Genomic DNA, 17,792 nt, shown 5'->3' on the forward strand with positions numbered 1-17,792 from the left:
TTATTGATTAAACCAAAAGTAAAGTATACAAAGAATCAAGTCGCCACCGCACTTTTATTTATCCAAAGGAATGGCTAAAAAGCGAACAAAAGCCTAAGAAGTTTTACACATAGAAAACCAATGAAAAGATCAGAGAACTGGGTAAGGGGTAAATTACGCAATGGGAAGGTGTTAGGCACCCAAAATGTCCTAGGTACTCCTAGGGAGCCCTTTTCACACTTGTTGTACGAAAGGTTATTTGTTTATGAAATATTTATTGTGCAAACATGGATGGAAGAGATGAGAAAAGAATACACAAGTTATTATTTTTGTGTTTGGATGGATAACCATTGCCTACGTACCTTTACAGGATCAAAACCTCGTAGTTCGGCTAAAAGATTTCCAAAATATCAGTGGGTTCATTTTAAACAAAAGCCCTAAGGTCTTTCATTATCCACGGGAGAAAACTCAACCTTATACAAACAACAAGTCCACCATGTGAGAAAAGCTTCAACTTGCTAGTGAGGGGTTAACCCTATAATAAGCAAGGAAGTCTTACAATTCAATCACTAAGGACAAAAGGTGAGATTAACATCAACCACTAAGATAATTGAGATCTATGGCTAATGTATGAAAACTTATCAAGAATGGACAAAGCCACAAAACAAATGAATGAGTGAAATTAACCAATTAGGATTATTCACAAAAGATGGTCAAAGTATGATTAGGATTCAATTCAAAAGAAGTATTATAAAAATGAAGTTTGAAAATCAAAGGCTTAAGGCCTAGGTTTCTAATTTGAAATCATGTCAAAATGTTTGCACAATATTTTCTGGTTTGGGTTAACATGCAAAGATGGAGGTTTAAAGAAACAAAAGGGTGGAGGGTGAGGAATGCAAAACTTCTTAGATGTTCACCTCTTGAGATCATATGTAGATGATTCAAGTGATTCCTTTGGAATAGGCAATGAGCAATAACAAATAAACAAAGCAAATGGACACCGGATGCCAATCAATGGACTTACACCAATCTTACAAAGCAAAGATGGATACCGGATACCAATCAATGGATTTACACCAATCTCCTAAAACAAACAGGGATACTGGATGCCAATCAATGGACTTATTCCAATCTCCTAAAACAAAAGAAACAATGATACCAGATGCCAATCAGTGGACTTATACTAGTCTCACAGGAATGATCATAGGAAACAAATGCCAATAAATGGACTTACAATTAACTCCTCACATACAACAAGCAAAGTAAATGCAATAAGCAAGAGGAAACAAATTGCCAATAAATGGTCTTACACTCGACTCCTTCCACATCATAGGAAACAATGGCCAATAAATGGACTTACAATTGATTCCTCAATGGACAAACAAAAGTGTCACAAAGATATGAGCAATGATCATGCAATGATGTACAATTAATGATGATAAATGCACAAAGGCACACATAAGCAATCATGCACAGATGAATCAAGCACTCAGACAAACAAGTCAATTAGCACACACTATACACAAGCAATAGGGCTCAAGCAAGGTTAGACTTTAAAGTCAACTGAAATGGGGTAATATGAGCTCTTAACCCTAACATTGAGAGTTAGGGTGAAGCAGATGAAATGGAGATGAGGGTTATGCCTCATAGCTCTTATCCCTGGTCAGGGAGAGCTTTGAATAATAGAAGGTGTGGGAGTTCAGAAAGTTGGAACTCTTCTCCACAAATGATTGACTCTATAGATCTTGGGTTAATATCCACAATGCATCAACATGTTATGTGAGCAAAGGGATGACACACTGAATAACAGGAGATGGATTACACATCTCTTTTATTTGCCAATTGCCTCATAAGAGGACTTTTCCTGCTTGGCACAAAAGATAAACAATCACAAGCATTGCCTCTTAAGGAGGACTTCAGACAGGTGCCTACCAATAACAGTAGGTCTTCCAGACTACATGGAGAAGAGAGGTTATACCTAAGTGGTTAAGCAACCAAGCAAAAGCAAGTTCAAAATGAACTTAAGCAACTAATGTACCTGTTGAAACATCAAACAAATCAGTATACTATACAGACAAACAACCAACAGTCAATATCAACAGTCAAACCCAAAAAGCAAAGGCATAAGCCACAAGTCAAGCTCAAATGAGTTAACAACCCTACAAAACCCACAATGTTAGTAGTCAAAGGCAAACATCAAATGCTCAAATGATGGAGCATCATGAACCATATAACTTGGATGTTCAACCTGAAATCAAAGCTCAAACATGAGAGGCAAACCACTAGGTCAAAGCCTAGGGTCAAAGATAGAGAAAAAAATTTGAAAAAGAAGCTGAAAATTAACATGAATCAACTTCAAACAAATCTTAAAACAATCCAAAAGGTCTCACATCAATATTGTAGCACCTCAAATTTGCACCTATCATTGTACATACATTTTCATATTAGGTCATAGCATATCATGGTCCATTGCATAGCATTTGCATAACCCTCAGTTGCCTCAAGAGCAAGCAAGCAAGAATTAGGTCAAACTGATCAGGAGATCAGTCAGTCAAGCAAGCAAGCACAATTCTCATTGAGCCAAGGCCCTAGGGTTTGTCCAACAAGTTCACATGACTTGGAGGTCCATTTGAAGTGTTCAAGTCAAGGGTTGAAGGCTCAGAGGTCATCAGTTCATACACAGACAGTCAAAAACCCTAGACAGTCAACAGTCAGTCAAAGCAGTGGATGGTGGCCATTCTTGTGGAATTTGGACACCATGCTCATTAATCAAGAGTTCATACAACTTGGGACATCATTTGAAGTCAAATTCTCAAGGAATTAAGGTTTGGAAGTCATCAGTCAATGAGCAGTCATCCAAAACCCTAGAAAAGTCAACTGTTGGTCAACTGTCCATTTAATCAGTGATTTGATGATTGGATTTGGTTTGTGAGAGCCCATTCATGGCCAAATAGTCCTCATATATCATGTCAAACACCATCATGGAAGAATTTGAAGCCAGATCAGAAATTTCCAAAAATGGAAACTGGGCCTGTAACTGAAAATTGCCAAAAATGGAAAGTCTTGATCCTCAAACTTACATCATGATACAAGCCTCAAATGAATTTTTGCCCAACATGAAAGTTGAAGATCTTGTTCTCCCATTTCCAAAAAGTCCAAGAACTCTCAATTCCCATGTGTGGTTGGCAAGTTATGATCGAATCGATTTCAGAAAATCTTGAACTTCAAAGGGCCATATCTCCCAAACCGTTTGGCCAATTTTGGTGGGGTTTTTTCCTACAAGTCACATTTGATCCCCTCTTTCCAAAAATATAAATTTCATGAGCCCAAACTTCACCAATCAAAATGGCATTTTTTGGCCTATCACATTTAAATGCAAGTTTGACCAATGTTTGACTTTTTGAAATAAACATTTTTCTAACATTTGGCCAATTGGAACAGCTCAGAAAAGTCATTTAAAACATGTTTGCAAGCTCAATTATGCAGTACATGGAGCCATTCTTTAAATTGCTTGAAATTTGGCAAAAGGACAATTTCACTCATTCTATCCATACTCTCTACCATGCCATGCTTTGTACTTCATCAAGACAGGACTTTAGAAGTACATTTGCTGTCATTTTGAACACATTTTAGCAGCCTAAACCAACAGAAGAACCATCCCTTGCTTGCTTGGATTGAGGGAAGGAAGTACATGTTCTCACCAAATGCATCTCATGAACCATACTTGTACCACATCACATAGCAGAATTTTTCCCTCATTTTCTGTCATGAACAAACATTATTGACTACACACATCATTGATTTTCTCAAGTAACATTCACTTGGCTTTTGGGCAATTTCCAACTTTCTGTAAAAACTGTCAAGAGACAAGGATTGCACAATACCAAATACCATTTTTCCTCACCATTTCCTGTCATCAAAATGAACCAGCAGCAGCATCAATTGCATTGATGACACAGAAATTCATTCACACATAAAACACTTTGGCCATATTTATCAAAACCTGTCAAACTCCACACCACAAGAAAAACTGGCTAGCAGCAGATTTTGATACACCATACTTCCTGCCATGTTTGGTACTGCACACAGCAGCTTTGTTCACTTAACTTTTCATCATTTGCCAAGCCTTGCCAACATAACCAACTGCATACAGCATTCTCAAATCTGACCTGGCTATTTGCTTTGCATTTTCTGTCCAAACCTGTCCTTGCCTTGCTTGATAACAGGACTGCCACACCATTTTCCTGCCAGGAAAAGAACTTCTAACAGCATACAACCCTCACTCTCAAAAATTGACCTGGCCATTGGCAAATTGGAAAAAAGCTGTTTTCTAACAGCAGGGCTTTTTTCCATCTCCTTTTTTGGCTGTCATTTTGAAACACAATTAACACAATCAAACACACTTGCAGCAAAGAGATCACTCATCCTAACTGCATTCATTGTGCCTTGCATTTTCCAAAACTCACAATGAACAAAACCATGCTCTTACCTTGCTTGGCATTTCTACTCTTCTGTCCAAACTTCCAATGAACAAACCTTGGCCTTGCTTGCAACAAGAAAAGCTTCATTTTCCTGTCATGAGGAACTAGCAGACCAAGCACTTACCCTCTTATTTCCCTCAAGCCTCAATCCTGGCATTTTCAGAAAAACAGTCAAAACTTCCTAAAGAATTGAAGCCTAGCATTGTTTCTTCACCACCATTTTCATCATGTTGAGCCACAAGACAACAAGCCAACAGAAAAAGCCTTGTGCTCTCACTCTCTCAAAAGAAGCACATTTTGGCCATTACCATTTTCTGTCAATAAACCAACCCTAAGCTAGCAGCCACAAAACACAAACCAACAGAACTGATCTCTCTCACTCATCCTAAAAAACCCTGCATTTAAACCTTGCTTTGCACTTCAAAAGAAACCTGTCCAAGAATTTCCAAAAGTCACCAAGCCTAGCCTTGCTTTGTATTCTCACCATCCATTCATCAAAAGACAAACATTACTAATTGCAGCAAAAGGATCACCCTCTCATTTGGCATTTTCCATTCTCAAAATCAAGCAAAACCAGTTCAGTGGCCAACTTCATTTCCAGCTTGATTCAAGTTCAAGTAAGGTGTCAAACAGCTTGCCTTGGACTCTTTGAAGCTATTTGGATACCTGTCAAGCATTGAAAGCATCTCCAGCATCACATTCAACATTGCCCTGTCCAGGTTAGCAACTTGCCTTCGAAATGCTTGATAGAATGATTTTCATGTCTTAATGTGTGAATGAGAAATGCTATATTCAACCCCCTGAACATGATTGAATGCCTATTTTCATCCAATTTTGCTTGTGTGTGATTTTGAGTTTTGCTGCTAGGGGGTTAGGGTTTCTGTGTTCATCATGATGTATCTCTATGCACAGTGCACCATTTTGAATTTCATGGCCATGGTTGTGTTAAGCACATGAAATAGATGAATTTTGGTTTTTGTTTCATTTGATTTCATGCACTGTAGAGGAAGATACATGTTGTTGAAGTTTGAAAAAAAATATGTTTGAGTTTGGGAAGAAGATGGAGCCAGGGCGCGCGAAGCTTTAAGTTTAAAAATTGTGCTTGGCTTATTTTGATTGGAAGCGAAATTGTGTCACCAATTGACACACAGCCCAGTGGTGGGCGCGCTGAGTTGAATTACCAGGGGGAGGGGTTCGAATCCCACCTTCCCCATTTGTGTTTCTTGCCTTTTAAAAAATGTATTTTTTTTATGCTTTCTTTTAAAATTTCCATTTTTGATTTTTATTCTTGTCTTTTATTTAACATGAAATAAATATGTGAACATGAAAAAATGACAAAAAATATGAATGTTTGACTTTGCTGACTTTTTAGGCCATTTTGTGAATTTATCCTGATTTTATGAGTTCTATCGATTAAATATCATCTTGTGTGGTTATTTTGATCTTTCAGACCTGGGATTTTTGTGTGAAATCAATTTAGGGTAGGAGCATGTCCCCTTAGACACTTAGGATAATTTTTCACACAATGCTCGATTTAATTTTGACAAAGTCCCGATTAAATGTTTTTGACCTCCTAAACTTGTCCAAATGAGATGAAATTTGACATGCTTACCATGCTGTGGGTTGTGATTGGTCATGATTTATTTGGTGATTTTTGGAAATGTTTAAGATTGCTTTTGAGTTAAGTCTTGCTGTTGACTTCTATGAGCTTCTGTTTGCCATACTTTGACCTAAATGGTTCATGAAATGATGATGATGATTGATATGCATGTGAACCCAATTGGTTGTGTTTCTTGAATGTTTAAACTTGACTTTGATTGGATATCCCTTGCTGTTTTGGCTTTCTTATTCATTTTTGACCCTAGGCTTGCCCTAGTGGTCCTGCTACTCACTTTTGAGCTTGTGATTTCAGGTTGAACATCAAATGGCCATTGAGACCAATTCTTTTGATTGAGCTTGCTTAAATACCATTGTCTAACTTGTTTGTTTTGTAGGTGGCTTGGCTCACATACCCTAAGCCTTGTGCCTTGCACATCCATGTGCCTCTAATTGACTGTTGGTGTCTGTTTCTGCTTGTTTTGTTTGAAGTTGTATACTAACATCTGTTTGACTGTTTCAGGTGCTTTAGTTGCTTAGTTCCTTGTGAACTTTTTGCTTTGCTTTGCTTGTATAAGCAATTTGCATTGAGGTATGTCTCTTTTACTTCATGTAGTCTGGAAGACCTGGCCTGTTACTTGGCCAGGCAACTGTCTGAAGTCCTCCTTAAGAGGCAATGTTTGTGACTGTTTACTTTTGTCCTTGCATAGAGTCAAAGTCCTCCTAAGTGAAGAGGCAATTGGTGGAAGGTAGGGATATGCAATCTATCCCCCACTATTCAGTGTGTCATCTGCTTTGCTCACACCACTGTGTTGATGCATTACAGATAAAAACCCAAGATCTTGTGCAATTGTACAGTTGAGTCAGTATTAAATGTGTAGAAGGGTTCCCACTTTCTGAACCCACACATTCTTGTCAAATGCTCTCCCAGGCCAGGGATAGAAGCAATGAGGCACACCCCTCATCACCTTTCATCTGCTTCACCTTAGCCCCTCAATGGCAAGGTTAAGAGCACATTCACCCCATTCCAGAGGTTTGTTTGTTGAGGTTGATATGACCCCTCGACTAAAACCTAACCCTTGTTTGAGCCACTTGCTTGTGTATAGTGTGTGCTATCTGTGTTTGTAGGATTGTTTGACTTGCTTCCTGTGCAAGTTAGGATTGTTTGACTTGCTTCCCGTGCAAGTTAGGATTGTTTGACTTGCTTCCTGTGCAAGTTAGGATTAGTTTAGACTTGCTTCCTGTGCAAGTAGGTTTTGCTTGGCTTGCTTCCTGTGCAAGTTAAGTGTGTGTGTGGATTGCTTCCAGTGTGAGCCATGCTTAGGATAGGTTGGCCCTTGTGCCATTTAGCTAGAAACCTTAACTTAGGGTTGATTTTGCATGACAACATCTAGGCTCGAGTCGTAGTCTCCCTAGAGTTGTGTCTCCCTCTGTTATCTGGTTAGGCTAGTCCTTTATCCCTCTGTAGGGGAACTACATCGCCCTGATCTTCATACCAGATGAAGTATGTAGGCAGGAGATTGAGCTGATCTCTCCGGGCGCCCTTTTTCTTTTTTGTGTGTGTTGTTTGACAGTTGCTAGGCTCGAGTGCCTGACTCCTTAGCAATTTGTTGTCTGTCTGTTTGAGTGTGTGCTTGACAGTTATAGGCTCGAGTCCCCGACTCCCTATTAACTTATTGTCTTGTTGTGTGCTTGGAAGCTGATGTAAGTCCATCGAGTGGCATTTGGGTTCCAGTGTGCGTGTGTTTTGGTTCGGATGCTGATGTAAGCCCAGCTATTGGCATTCAGGCTCCACGTTTGCCTCTTTGTGTGTGTTTTGGTTCGGATGCTGACATAAGTCCAGTGATTGGCGTTCAGGCTCCACGTTTGCCTTTGCCTGTGTTTTGTTTGTGTGCGTGTCAGCCGAGCTACGAATGCTCTGATTCTTCTCTCGTCCGAGAAGATACGTATGCATAGGATGCGATGTCCTAGCGAGCATGTGTCGTTTCCCCAGTCCGAACTACTTCGACTCTGATGTCTATGCCTGATAGACTAAGTAGGCCCAGGATGCGACATCCTGCCGAGTCAGTTTCAGTCAGTTTCTTGCGTTTCTTTCAGCCAGTGTGTGTGAGTATTTGAGCAGTGTTTAGCAACCATTTTCCTTCCTATTGTGCGTGGATCCCGTCGAGTACGACGGATGCGTAGGGGTGCTAATACCTTCCCTTCGCATAACCGACTCCCGAACCCATCCTCTTTGGTCGCGAGACCATGTTCTTTCCCAGGTTTACTCTGAGCGTTTCCTTTCCCTATTTTGGGATAAATAACGCACGGTGGCGGCTCTGTTGTTCTTCTTTTCCCGCCGGTTTTTCGCGTGATGCGACAGCTGGCGACTCTGCTGGGGAAATAGAGAAGTTGACCTATGCTGGTCCATCTTCCCTGAGCGAGTCTCTCCTAGCGCTCTCTAGGTTAGGGCTTTGGTTGCTTTGCACTGTTTTATTGCATTCTTTGTATATATTTGCATTTACTGTTTGCATTTATTGTTTGCATTAATGTTTGCATTCATTCATATTCATCTGTTCATCTGGCTGTGTTTCTCTGTTTGAGGGGTGGGAGTCACTTGAGGTAAAAGGTCCAACACCCAGACCATGAGTGAAATCTAGGATACCTAGGAATAGAGTGATTCATGGGAAGCGGGTGGTATGGCGCCACTTAGCGGAACATTGATATCACGAGCAGTTCAGACCCTGGTGGGGTATCGTCGTTACATACTTCGGGTGTGTATATGATGGTATTCTGCGAAAGGTTATTTATGCTGCGTTTCTCTCTCAGCCTTTACCCTGGCCTAGACTACACCCGTGAGTGGGGGGGATTGATCATTTTAACAGGTACAGTTGGTGACTCTCGGTACTGACGGTGACTGTGAATTATGGACATTTATTTCTGGGACGCCGGAGTTCTGTCCGTGGTTTATCAGCGGGTTCCGTTTATTTCGGATCCCCGGGTTGAATTTGAGAGTACCTGTTCAGAGGAGCTGGCTGTCATCCGTTCAGTGGATGATCCTGTGATGATAGTAATGTAATCTCCAGTTCCGTTTATTTCGGAACTCCACAAGTCGGGTTTATGGTGACTCGGTTCTCCAGATTTGGGTTCAGATGCCAGTTGATCAGATTGACTTTGGGTTTCAGATGTTTGTGATCAGAGTTCAAGCCGAAGCATTGACCCTGTGCCTTGAGACGCACAGCTTGACCAGTCATGTTGCATCATTTGCATCATAGCATGTTTATCTTCCAAAAAAATAGTAATGCATGAAAATGAAAAAAGTTAACTCGCATACACATATCCTTTTCAGGATCATTCATGATAAAATAGCATTCGCATCATATGCATATCATGTACATATCATCCTTGCATTACAGACATGTTTGGGGACGTGACTTCTCACTTTGGGTTTCAACTGAGACAGGATAGCTGATCGAAGACCGCATCGGTACTCAACCAGACTCAATCAACAGAAGAGTATGGACCAGGTTCAAGCTGAGTTGGCTGAGATGAGGGCAAACATGGCCCAGTTCATGACAATGATGCAAGGAGTTGTTCAGGGGCAAGAGGAGCTGCGTGCCTTAGCCCAGAGACTGGAAGCCGTGATTCCACCAGTCCACCGTGCTCCACCAGTGGATGTACCCGTTCATGAGAATGTTGCTGTCACTATTCTCGTCGATGATTATGCCGTGGGTGATGAATTGAAGGGGATCAGAATCAGTGAACAGCCTCTTGCTGCAGAGACTGTTAATGTCAGAGCAACCCTCGCTCCGGTTCGCCATCCTGGCTCTTCAAGTTCTTCCGGTTCTAAGAAGCCATCCTCTGGGGCACCCAAAAGGGGAGAAAGTGAAACAAATGCTGTGCACCGTCGGAGGAGTGCAAACAGAGGACAGAACCGTCATGCTGCTGCTGTGACTATTCCAGTTACTCAACAGCAACAGAGAAGACCCACTCAGCAGCATCAGCGTCAGCAACATCGTCCTCAGCAGCAGGCTTCTCAGCCTCACAATGGTAATCAAGCTGGTGCAAGTAATGAGAGGAAGAAGATCACTTTTGATCCAATCCCCATGTCCTACGCCGAGCTGTATCCCACTCTGATAGAGCGGAACTTGATTACTCCCAGAGACCCGCCGCCCATACCCGTCAACCCTCGGTGGTGGTATAGGCCTGAACAACATTGTGTGTATCATTCGGGTGCTCCTGGTCATGATGTGGATAGCTGCTTTCAGCTGAAGATGAAGGTTCAAGACCTTGTGAGGTCAGGTATTCTGATCTTGGAGGATTTAGGTCCCTGTGTTAATCAAGCATGAAGATAACAAGTCCTGGGCTGGCGCCGACTTTTTCTTCAGAAGGGTTGTTCAGAAAGCAGAAGCTGCTAATGCAAGAGATATCGACAGTTGTCATTCCTGGTGGTGTCTGTCACAATTGGGTCACTGTGGGCGTTCTTACAGTTGTTCATAAGTCAGAGTAACAATCACTTTGTTTAAAAACCCTTCTCCCATGCCAAAAGGAGAAGTGATGACATTGATGGCAACATTTTGTGCAATGATATTTTCATTCAATTAATTCATGTTAAAACATTTGTTTTCCATTTGTTTTCCCTTTTTGCTTTTTTGCATGAAATTGGTGATCACAAAAAAACCCTAAAAAACAAGAATAAAAGAAATCTTTTCATCTGCATAACGATTGTCTTGTTTGATTTTCAAAGAGCTTTTCATATCAAAATCTTTATGCAGGTTGTTTCTCAAACCCATTGAACATAATGATCGGACGTCATCTCCCAATTTTGAACTCCCTGTATTCGAAGTGGACGAAGATGATGTTGAAGGGATTCCTGACGAGATTTCCCGACTTCTTGAGCAAGAAAAGAAGATCACTCAGCTGCATCTCGAGAATCAGCAGAACAGCCAACTGGGGCACGTATCAAAAAAAGAGAGAAAAAGAAAAAGAAAGAGGAGGGTGCAAAGTCAAAAAAAAAAGGAAGTCAATCAAAATCAAAAGAAATCAAAAGAAATCAAAAGAAAGAAAAAGAAAGAAATCAAAAGAAAACAAAAGAACAAAAGCACCCTCAAAGTCCCAAGTTGACTGATGCTGAATGGATTCAGAGTCACTACGACCAAGTGAATCCGATCGAAAGAAAGAGATCAACTGCCATGTGTCATGGTCAGTCATATCAGCAGAGAGTGAAAAAGCATTCGACAAGAAGATCAAGCCTCGTGTGTTCCGAGGAACCTTGTGCTCAAGAAAGTCTTGTCTTTTATACCCGATTCCAGGGGCAAGTGAACCCCAAATTATGGATGTCCATATGTTGTCAAGAGAGCCTTTTCAGGCAGTGCTTTAACACTTACTACAATGGATGAAGAAGTTCACTCGTCCTGTGAATTCCGATGCAGTCAAGAAATACTTCGCCTAAAAAAAAAAAAAAAAAAAAAAGCAAAACAGCTCGCTAAGTTGAACACCCCAAAGGGCGACTTAGGCAAAAAGGAGCGTCTCGGTGGATTAAAAACCCGAAAGGGCGATCCAGGCAAAAGTTAGAGACATTGAAAAAAGAATTTGCATCCCGCTAGATTGGACACCTCACACTGGGGCAATCTAGGCAAAAATTAGGGATTTGGCAAGTAACTGCATCGACAAGACTATGCTCTATATCTGTCATCCGTCAGGGATTCTCGATTCGTCGTCGACTGAAGCTTTGAATACATCGCAAATTCAGAATGGTAGAGGAAAGGTCATTATGTTCGATGTAGCCCTCTCCAATATATATCACCGATTTCAAACTTATACAGATCTATGGAGTCTTGCCCTTTGCAGACTACCATTCCATCACATCAATTTGAGCTTTTCATCCAATTATTTGCACTCTTATTTGTTTCAACTCAACAAACGTTTTGCATGTTTTAATTGATAAAGTATCATTGTTTTCAAAATAAACAAATTTTTCAAAAAAATTGTTCTTAAACAAAGTGAACGTTCACAATGATGGAAGGATACTTAGGAGACCCACGGTGCTCTCCCGGGGGTGGTATGATCACCAACAGGTAAGACAATTGTTCGTATCTCGAGCGTGACTGTATCTTTGTCCTGCAGAACCTCGTATGGTCTCTCCTCAGTGAATTTGCTCAGTGCAGTGTTGGTTGAAGTTGTTTATCTTCATGTTCCCGGCAGTACAACATTCTTCCTCCAGGTCCCTGTTAGCCCTATTGTGGGGCATCTCCAATATAGGTTTGTTTGAGCCCTACCGTGGGGCATTCCCAGCAAGGTTGCTGTTGAAATATTTTTGTGGGGCAGTTCCCCAAGCAGAGTGTTTGCTGAAGACGTTAGCGTTCCTCTCTCCAGCAGAGCAGTCTTCTCCTCTCCCCGGCAGGCCTATGCTTGCAGATTTCCCCAGTTGAGAATCCCCGCTGAGCGCCTGGCAGTTATTTTCCCCGGGAGTCCCCTAGTGGAGTTTATCAGTAGACTGTTGGTGTGTTCCCCAACAATTGGTTTTGTGATGCTATTATCTCCAGTATGGCCGTGAGTGCCTATCCCAAGCAGGTTTGTGGGAATTCATCTCCAGTATGATATGACGTGTTGTCATCCTCAACAGAGTTGTTACTCTCACCACTATGGTTGATCTCTCCACTAGGATCGTTCTCCTCAGCAGAATGGTGTGTTTTTTCCTCGGCAAGTTCCCCGAGTGGAGCGGGTCTCATGAAATACATCTCCAGCAGTGATTCTCCTACATATGGATTGGTTGGGTCGTCCCTAATGGAGTAACATTTATTTCTCCAGCAGAGTTCATCCTACCAGTGGATTGGACGGGTTTTTGTAATAGACTGATATCTGCATCCTCAGCTGAGTTGAGTCTACCTGTAGATCGCGTGGGTTATCCCTAGCGGAGTAACAGACATTCTCCAAAGCAGGGTTTATCCTATCCGAAGATTGGTTGAGTCTTCCTCCCAGTGAAGCCGCTTTACCATTCCCCAGCACAGTTCCTGGAATTCCCCGGTGTTGTCTCTGAAGGAGACGTGTGTTTATGCATTCATCATTTAGATAAGTATAGCATATTGCATCATTAGTACATAGCATTTCCATGATCATGGGGCATTGTGTAAAGCAAGAAAAAACTCATGCATCAACGTTGCAAGCATATCCATTAGCCCTAGGCCGTGGTGACCAGCCGAGGTTGGGTTGTTGGAAAGAGTTTAGCATCGCGCCATTGGATCGGCTTCAGGATTGGGTTCATCAGCATGGTTGAGAGGTTGGTGTTTTCCTAACAAGTGATTCCTCAGTCGAGCGGGTATCCTCAGCAGTGTTACTCCCCAATTGTTAGCGTCTTGCCAGCTTGGGTCTTTTTCCTTAAGCAGATATGGGTGTGTCTGATCTCTCCATGTAGAGTCTACCCCTTAAGCAGAAAGTGTCAATCTTTTCCTGCCATTTCCCCACTGAGATACATCCTCGTGGATGACGGTTGCTTCCGTTCCCTCCCTAATGGGATGGGTTTTCCCTATTGAGTTCTTTCCTCATTAGGATGAGTCTTGATTCAGTCTGCCTTTTTGGATCGATCCCAAATTGGCTTCTTGTTGACTATCTCTTGTGCTGCCCTGGGGCATAAATGAATAGTCGCTCACTAACCGGCACTCATTCATTTCATCCTCAGCGGAGTTTGTTGTTGGCTTCTACCTACAAACCGGTAGTTGTAAGTCCTATCTTTGTGATTTTCTACCCACAAGCTGGTAGTTGTAAAATCCCACTTTCATCCCCTTGGTGGAGTTAACCCTTTGTGCTCATCCCGATGATGACTGGTTACTTTTCCATTGGCTTCTACCTACAAACCGGTAGTTGTAAGTCCTATCTTTGTGGTTTTCTACCCACTAGCTGGTAGTTGTAAAATCCCACTTTTCATCCCATTGGTGGAGTTAACCCTTTGTGCTCATCCCGATGATGACTGGTTACTTTTCCATTGGCCTCTACCTACGAACCGGTAGCTGTAAGTCCTATCTTTGTGGTTTTCTACCCACTAGCTGGTAGTTGTAAAATCCCACTTTCACCCCTTTGGTGGAGTTAACCCTGTGTGTTCATCCTATGCATGACTGGTTACTTTTCCGTGGTTTTCTGCCTACAAACCGGTAGATGTAATCCCCTCTTTGTGGTATTAATGGTCTTGTCCCCTCTGGATACTTGCCTTGATCAAGCAGTATTTTCCCCATTGGGTCCTCACTTTCTTTTTTGGATACTCGCTCCGAGTTAGCAACTTTATCCTCTTTTGATTGGTCATCTTTGCATACCCAGCCTGGTCCCCCGATGCCTTTCTGTTCGGTCGTTTATCCATCTCACAACCTACAACCCGGTTATGGATAATCTTCCATGCGAGTGTATTATCTACGTTTTGACGGCTATAGATAATATGTACTTATAATTTTCCGGTATTCAGACCGAAGGAGTTTCCGACGATCAGGTCGATGTACTCATGGCACAAGGCCAATTTCCCGGTATTCAGACCGAAGGAGTTTCCGACGATCAGGTCGATGTACTCATGGCACAAGGCCAATTTTCCGGTATTCAGACCGAAGGAGTTTCCGACGATCAGGTCGATGTACTCATGGCACAAGGCCAATTTTCCGGTATTCAGACCGAAGAAGTATTCTCCTCTCCGTTGGTGTCGATAAACGTCGAGTTTTTCCCGATCATCCGTTGATGATTTGGTTGTGTCCTCCTTCCCAAGTGAAGTATCCTCCTCTCCGTTGGTGTCGATAAACGTCGAGTTTTTCCCGATCATCCGTTGATGATTTGGTTGTGTCCTCCTTCCCAAGTGAAGTATCCTCCTCTCCGTTGGTGTCGATAAACGTCGAGTTTTTTCCCGATCATCCGTTGATGATTTGGTTGTGTTCACTCTCTCCAGTAGAGTTTACTCCTCTCCGTTGGTGTCGATAAACGTCGAGTTTTTCCTAGTCATCCGGTGATGTCTAGTTGTACCCTCCCCATGTGGACTTACCTCTCCGTTGGTTTCGATAAACGACGAGTTTTTCCCAGTCGTCCGTTGACGTCTGGTTGTGTTTCTCTCATTCCCATTCATCTGTAAATGTCAGGTCGATCTTTTTGGTGTCCGTAAACATCATCTTTCGATGTCTGTAAACGTCGAGTCTTCCCATTCATTAGTAAATGTCTGGTCGATCTTTTTGGTGTCTGTAAACATCATCTTCCGATGTCTGTAAACGTCGAGTCTTCCCATTCATCAGTAAATGTCTGGTCGATCTTTTTGGTGTCTGTAAACATCATCTTTCGATGTCTGTAAACGTCGAGTTTTCTCCCATTCATCCGTTGATGTCTGGTCGAGTCCCCCCAGTCATTCATTAATGTCTGGTTACCTCTCCGTTGGTTTCGATAAACGTCGAGTTTTTCCTGGTCGTCCCCAGTTAGTTACCTCTCCGTTGGTTTCGATAAACGTCGAGTTTTTCCTGGTCGTCCCCAGTTGGTTACCTCTCCGTTGGTCTTGGTAAACGTTGAGTTTTTCCCATTTCGTCCGTTGACGTATGGTTGTATCCCTTCCATTCATTCATTAATGTTTGGTTACCTCTCCGTTGGTCTTGGTAAACGTTGAGTTTTTCCCATTTCGTCCGTTGATGTATGGTTGTATCCCTCCCAGTTATTCAATAGCGTCTGGTTACCTCTCCGTTGGTCCCGATAAACGTCGAGTTTTTCCTAGTTGTCCGTTGGCATCTAGTTGTGATTGTTGTTCCCATTCACCGTCGTTGTGATGTCTGGATGTGGCCATACCCTTTGACAACCCAAAAAAAAAACAAAAACAAAATACCCAGTAATAAATATCAAACCCCAGTGGACGTTTCCATTGGTGGATCCCTGTATTGTGCAAATTCTACGGTTCTTGGTATTCAATCCCTGTTTACCCTGAAAGTCTGACAGCCGTTGCTCTCATCCATTTGGGTTCCCAGCTGATTGAATAGGGGCAGCTGTAGCACCTCAAATTTGCACCTATCATTGTACATACATTTTCATATTAGGTCATAGCATATCATGGTCCATTGCATAGCATTTGCATAACCCTCAGTTGCCTCAAGAGCAAGCAAGCAAGAATTAGGTCAAACTGATCAGGAGATCAGTCAGTCAAGCAAGCAAGCACAATTCTCATTGAGCCAAGGCCCTAGGGTTTGTCCAACAAGTTCACATGACTTGGAGGTCCATTTGAAGTGTTCAAGTCAAGGGTTGAAGGCTCAGAGGTCATCAGTTCATACACAGACAGTCAAAAACCCTAGACAGTCAACAGTCAGTCAAAGCAGTGGATGGTGGCCATTCTTGTGGAATTTGGACACCATGCTCATTAATCAAGAGTTCATACAACTTGGGACATCATTTGAAGTCAAATTCTCAAGGAATTAAGGTTTGGAAGTCATCAGTCAATGAGCAGTCATCCAAAACCCTAGAAAAGTCAACTGTTGGTCAACTGTCCATTTAATCAGTGATTTGATGATTGGATTTGGTTTGTGAGAGCCCATTCATGGCCAAATAGTCCTCATATATCATGTCAAACACCATCATGGAAGAATTTGAAGCCAGATCAGAAATTTCCAAAAATGGAAACTGGGCCTGTAACTGAAAATTGCCAAAAATGGAAAGTCTTGATCCTCAAACTTACATCATGATACAAGCCTCAAATGAATTTTTGCCCAACATGAAAGTTGAAGATCTTGTTCTCCCATTTCCAAAAAGTCCAAGAACTCTCAATTCCCATGTGTGGTTGGCAAGTTATGATCGAATCGATTTCAGAAAATCTTGAACTTCAAAGGGCCATATCTCCCAAACCGTTTGGCCAATTTTGGTGGGGTTTTTTCCTACAAGTCACATTTGATCCCCTCTTTCCAAAAATATAAATTTCATGAGCCCAAACTTCACCAATCAAAATGGCATTTTTTGGCCTATCACATTTAAATGCAAGTTTGACCAATGTTTGACTTTTTGAAATAAACATTTTTCTAACATTTGGCCAATTGGAACAGCTCAGAAAAGTCATTTAAAACATGTTTGCAAGCTCAATTATGCAGTACATGGAGCCATTCTTTAAATTGCTTGAAATTTGGCAAAAGGACAATTTCACTCATTCTATCCATACTCTCTACCATGCCATGCTTTGTACTTCATCAAGACAGGACTTTAGAAGTACATTTGCTGTCATTTTGAACACATTTTAGCAGCCTAAACCAACAGAAGAACCATCCCTTGCTTGCTTGGATTGAGGGAAGGAAGTACATGTTCTCACCAAATGCATCTCATGAACCATACTTGTACCACATCACATAGCAGAATTTTTCCCTCATTTTCTGTCATGAACAAACATTATTGACTACACACATCATTGATTTTCTCAAGTAACATTCACTTGGCTTTTGGGCAATTTCCAACTTTCTGTAAAAACTGTCAAGAGACAAGGATTGCACAATACCAAATACCATTTTTCCTCACCATTTCCTGTCATCAAAATGAACCAGCAGCAGCATCAATTGCATTGATGACACAGAAATTCATTCACACATAAAACACTTTGGCCATATTTATCAAAACCTGTCAAACTCCACACCACAAGAAAAACTGGCTAGCAGCAGATTTTGATACACCATACTTCCTGCCATGTTTGGTACTGCACACAACAGCTTTGTTCACTCAACTTTTCATCATTTGCCAAGCCTTGCCAACATAACCAACTGCATACAGCATTCTCAAATC

This window comes from Lathyrus oleraceus, chromosome 5, assembly GCF_024323335.1.
Source record: "Lathyrus oleraceus cultivar Zhongwan6 chromosome 5, CAAS_Psat_ZW6_1.0, whole genome shotgun sequence".
In the NCBI taxonomy this organism is placed as follows: Eukaryota; Viridiplantae; Streptophyta; class Magnoliopsida; order Fabales; family Fabaceae; genus Lathyrus; species Lathyrus oleraceus.